The following is a 6,081-nucleotide window of genomic DNA, read 5'->3' as shown; positions in this document are numbered from 1 at the left end:
CTCAGGTGATCTGCTCACCTTGGCCTCTGAAAGTGCTGGGATTACAGGTGTGGGCCATGCATCCAGCCAGTACCACATGTTGATTGAACTGATCTGAGGAGGCTATGTGAGAAATGACTCTTATCTTTAATATTAAATGTTATATTTTAGAACTGAAGTGATAAGTTCAGGTCATTTGAGGAACTTAGTTTATCATTGAAATAATTTCCTTGAGTAAGCCACTGAGAAAATCAAAGTGCTCTTTAATCTTTATTTTAAAATATGTGTATTCTTGCTGGGTGTGGTGGCTCATGCCTGTAATCTCAACACTTTGGGAGACCAAGGTGGGAGGATCACTTGAGCTCAGGAGTTCAAGACCAGCCTGGGCAACATGATGAAACCTCGTCTCTACAAAAAATAGAAAAAAAAAAAATTAGCTTGTGTGGTGGCGTGTGCCTGTAGTTCCAGCTGCTTGGGAGGCTGAGGTGCTGGGAGACTTAGGTGGGAGGATTGCTTTAGCCTGGGAGGCAGAGGTTGCACTGAGCCAAGATCATGCCACTGCACTCCAACCTGCGTGACAGAGCGAGACCCTGTCTACCAAAAAAACAAACAAAAAAAACCTATTTTTCATTTATGTAGGTTAGAATTAGCCTACATAATAAAAACAAAACAAAACAAAACAAAACAAGAAAACATTTAAATGGTATAATAAAGGCTTATTTTTTTTCTTTCAAGTTATAGAACCCCCTAAGGTGGCAATCCAGGGCTCTTTTATCACCTTTGTGACATCAGCAAGAATTCGGGCTCCTATCTTTCTTCTCTACCATCTTTTATGTCCTCAAGGTCACTTCATGATGCATGGATAGATGCAGCTCCAGCTATCAGATTCTCCCATCAAAAAGAGAGAGAGGGAAGGAAAATGGCAAAAAGTCATGTCAGCATTATGTCCCTTTTAAAAAGAGCTTTTATGGAGGTCCTTCAAGACCTTCTGCTTATGTATTATTGATCACCCCAAGAGATAAGACAGGCTGGGTATCTTGCCGTCCACAATTAAACTAGAAAGGAATAAATCTAGAGTTGATACTGACAGGTAGGTCACAGTATATCCCCCATCACTGATAGCCAGTGTTCATGACTGTGGAAAATCAGCCAGGCATTCTTAGACCTTGCCATGGTGCTGAAAGGACTGATTAGGTAGTTGCAATTTGGCTATATTCACTCTTTTCTCCAACACTGAGTCAAGACCAGGAGGCATTTTGTTGACCACCCCCTATTTTCTGTGAATAGTGGGTGCAACTGTAATTCCAAGCAAAGCTCCTTCTTTGCTACACTCATTTCTGGTGCTTTATCATACTGATTACATTTTTTTTTTCTATTTACATTATGGCTTACAAAATAATAAGTAAATTTTCAAAAGCCTTTCTCACTCTTTCTCATTTTTTTTTTTGAGATATGGTCTCACTTTGTTACCCAGGCTGGAGTGCAATGGCACAATGACCTTTCACTGCAGCCTCGACCTCATGGGCTCAAGTAATCCTCCTCCTTCAGCCTCCTGAGTAGCTGCACGTGGCTGTTTTTCTATTTTTTATGGAGGTGGGGTTTTGCTTTGTTGCTCAGGCTGGTCTCCAACTACTGGATTCAAGTGATCCTCTCCCATCAGCCTTCCAAAGTGCTGTGATTACAGGTGTGAACCACCATGCTGGGTCAAAAGCTCTTTTCTTATGACACAGATTTTAGTTAAAGAGAACAAAAGTTGGTTAAGTCCTTCTCTTTCAAATATGTATTGCATATATGTCAACAGCTCATTCGAAGTCTGCATATCAGCCTTTTCATTCGACTGTAAAGCAAACTGAGAGCACTGGCTGATGATAGTAGCTGCTCCTTGAATTGCTTCCTATAATACACAGGATCATTTAATAAAGAGATTTCTGCTTATAACAGCTTATTAAGTTTTCTCCCTATGTTTATTATAATTATGTTCTATAAGCTTCTCAGAAAGAGTGTGACTTGTACATGCATTTGCTTAGAGTAAAATTTGATGTGTCTATAGCTGGTTTTGCCCCTTTATTTCATATCAAAGTTTATTTTGCACTTGTCCTAAAAAAATATGCATTTGGTTTAATATGGATTTGTTGTGCTTTGAAAATGACCTGAAAGCTTGAGTGGCTTCATGTTACTTTTTAAAAAAGTCAGGACTTTTGAAGTATAAGTTATTAATACAATAAAATCTACCCATAAAAAGTGTACAGCTTGATGAATTTGACACAATCAAGATAGAAAATGTTGTAATCATTTCAAAAAGGCTTGTTAGGAGGCCATTTTATAACCCATGTTATAAATGATGGCTTGGTCTGGTAGGTAGTGTTACAGCTGATGAGTAGTGATCCAATTCAGCATGTATTTTGAAAATAGAGCTGGCATGATTTGCCAATGGACAAAATATGGGAGCGAGAGAGAGAAGTCACTATTTATTATTCCTCAAGATTCTATGGACTGACTGGGTGGTTTCTGTGCTGTTTTGTATTGGTTAAAATCTCTCTCTTTTGTACTCTTTCCCTTTATTTCTCAGACCAGCCAACGCTTAGAGAAATAGAAAAGAACCCACGTTGAATATCAGGGGTGGGGTTTTCCCCGATATCTGGTGCCCACGTGGTCTTTCTTTTTTCCTAAGTGCATGTGGGAACCTGACTCCCTTTGGTAGGTGTGGAGAAATGTCATCGGTTTGGTCCACAGATACGCGTGTTTGACTCCCTGATGACTGGTGAGTAGTCTGTGTACAGTCTGGATTAACTATGGGTCACACGGAGTATAAAAATTATACTTATCTCTTCTATATTAAACTCCCATTAAAACAGGGAATGGTTCCAGTGCCCATGGAAAATATGGTCTCTCTATTCAGGGCAGTGGTAAAATTCTGTCCTTGGTTTCCTGAAAAAGGAACCTTGGATGTAGACCTGTTAAAACAGGGAAGAGTCCGAGTAACCATGGAAAATATGGTCACTCTATCCTGGGTGGTGGAAAAATACTGTCCTTGGTTTCCTAAAAAAGGAACTGTATATGTAAAGGTATGGGATCTTGTTGGTACAACATTCCGGGAACTGGTCTCAACAGGGAATTATATTCCCGTCACTGGGGTGATTGGGCCTTGGTACTTGCCATCCTAATACCTCCTCAACCATCCTCTGCTACCAGATATCAGGGGAGATTCACCTCCAATATTCAACATGGATTCTTTTCTATTTCCCTAAGCGTTGGCTGGTCTGAGCAATAAAGGGAAAGCATACAAAAGAGAGATATTTTAAAGCTGGGTGTCCAAGGGAGACATCACATGTCAACAGGTTCCGTGATGCTCCCAGAGCTGTAAAACCAGCAAGTTTTTATTAGCGATTTGCTACAAGGGGAGTGAGTGTACAGATAGGGTGTGGGTCACAGAGATCACATGCTTCACAAGGTAATAAAATATCACAAAGCAAATGGAGGCAGGGCAAGATCACAGGACCACAGGACAGGGCGAAATTAAAATTGCTAATGAAGTTTCAGGCATGCATTGTCATTCATAACATCTTATCAGGAGACAGGGTTTGAGAGCAGAAACCGGTCTAACCAAAATTTATTAAGTGGGAATTTCCTTGTCCTAATAAGCCTGGGAGCACTATGGGAGACTGGGGCTTATTTCATCCCTTTGTCTATGACTGTAAAAGACAGCCGCCCCCAAAGTGGCCATTTTAGAGGCTACCCTCAGGAGCACATTCTCTTTCTCAGGGATGTTCCTTGCTGAGAAAAATAATTCAGTGATAGTTCTCCTATTTGCTTTTGAAATAAGAGAAATATGGCTCTGTTCTGCCCAGCTCACTGGCAGTCAGAGTTTAAGGTTAGCTCCCTTGTTCCCTGAACATCGCTGTTATCCTGTTCTTTTTTCAAGGTGCCCAGATTTCATATTGTTCAAACACACATGCTCTACAAACAATCTGTACAGTTAACGCAATCATCACAGGGTCCTGAGGTGACATACATCCTCCTCAGCTTACGAAGATGATGGGATTAAGTGTTAAAGTAAAGACAGGCATAGGAAATCACAAGGGTATTGATTGGGGAAGTGATAAGTGTCCATGAAATCTTCATAATTTATGTTCAGAGACTGCAGTAAAGACAGGTGTAAGAAATGATAAAAGTATTAATTTGGGGAACTAATAAATGTCCATGAAATCTTCACAATTTCTGTTCGTTTGCCATGGCTTCAGCCGGCCCCTCTGTTTGGGTTCCCTGACTTCTCACAACAGTTTTACCTGATCTTATTCATGCTGCTGTGTTCTGTTGAGGGTTAGAAAGTCCAAGATGACCCCACTCAGATGTATCATGGTTGGTACTTGCAGTCAGCTAGGGTCTCTGGAGTCCTGTCTCTAGGGCCCCTCAGTCTCTTACTTCCTTACATTGAGGTCACACAGTAATAATCTCAAACTTAGTTTAAATTAATTACAATTTATTATTCCTTATGATTTTCATGGGTTGTTTGGGCAGTTCTACTTATTTCACCTGGGCTCACTCATGTAGCTACATTCACCTAGGGGGTTGCAGGGGGATGGATTTAGCTGGGACAGTTGGCATGGTTTAGTTACACACCACAGGCTCTTTGGCTCCCCATGCAATGGAAATTAACAGGGGGACAAGCAGATTTCCCAGACAAGCCTTTCATTTCTGGGTTTGTGCTTGAAAACAAGGGAAAGGCTGGGTGCTGTGACTCACACCTATAATTCCAGCCCTTTGGGAGGCCGAGGCAGGTGGATCACCTGAGGTTGGGAGGTCAAGACCAGCCTGACCAAAATGGAGAAACCCCTACTAAAAATACAAAATTAGCATGGCATGGTAGCACATGCCTGTAATCTCAGCTTTCCAGCTACTTGGGAGACTGAGGCAGGGGAATCGTTTGAACCCAGGAGGTGGAGGTTGTGGTGAGCCGAGATCGTGCCATTGCACTCCAGCCTGGGGAACAAGAGCAAAACTCTGTCTCAAAAAAAAAAGAAAGAAAACAAGGGACACAACGGAGGCACAAGGATCCTCCAGCTCACTCTGAAAAAAGCCTGTAGGGATTTTTTTTTTATCAGGCAAAGTGTGGGAATTGACATCAGGGGTAGGGTATGCAGGCTGGGCTGGGCAGAACATGTAGGGGAAGGGTATGCAGGTTCCCATATCTGGCTGCAATGCTTATATTGAGTAATGGGCCACCTGGTGGTCTGGCCAGCGGCAACAAGGCTGTAGATCAATTATTGTTCAACATTCCTTTACCAGGTAAGACACTCTGCAACCTTTGTTCGATTTTAGATCTAAACCAGTTTCTGGAGTTCTTTAAGTAAAAGGCATGGTTAAACATTAGAAGTGCACAAAAGAACAATATAGACTGACTATTTTCTGTATATGACTATTAGCGGAAATGGTGTCACTGAAGTAGTGGTGCAGATTTTGTGATCAGTGGGAATCACAAAAGAATGCTCTTGGGGTGAGCTAAAGCCAAACCCTTTCCCTATTCTGTCTCAGTTTGGTTTCTTTCCAGGTTGTCTTTCACCTTGAGCTTCTACACAGATTACTGTTCTCAGAGCAGCAATCCAAGAGGTCAAACAAATGCTGGAATATCTCTTGAGGCCTAGGCTTCAGAACTTGCATAACATCACTTCCACCACATTCTGTTGGTCACAGCAAGTTAAAAGGCCAGCCTAGGTGGAAAGGTTTTGAGAAATAGACCTCATGTCTGCACGTGAGAAGGAGAAACCTCACATTGCAAAGGGGTGTGCATACTAGGATGGGAGGAAGATAGAGCCATTAAAGAGTCTACCCTACCACCATTATGCTGTTGACTCAGCTACTTTCTCTCCTGCCACGAAGACTAATTGTTTCCATGTCTTTGTGTGACTTGAATTCATACTTTCTAAGAGAGGACAGGGGCTCCTGAGGCATAAACCTCAGGGGCCAGATCACCTCATAAGCTACAGATAGCCTGCAAATGACTGATCAGTGTTCACTGAGGTGAGGCAATCTGGTATGGTGGCCAGTGTGTACAGACCTCTTAAAGGCTTATAGAAAGGGACTGGGCGTGGTGGCTCATGCCTG

This window comes from Mandrillus leucophaeus, unplaced genomic scaffold (genome assembly GCF_000951045.1).
Source record: "Mandrillus leucophaeus isolate KB7577 unplaced genomic scaffold, Mleu.le_1.0 Scaffold688, whole genome shotgun sequence".
Classification (NCBI taxonomy): domain Eukaryota; kingdom Metazoa; phylum Chordata; class Mammalia; order Primates; family Cercopithecidae; genus Mandrillus; species Mandrillus leucophaeus.
Note: the sequence above shows the minus strand (reverse complement) of the source record.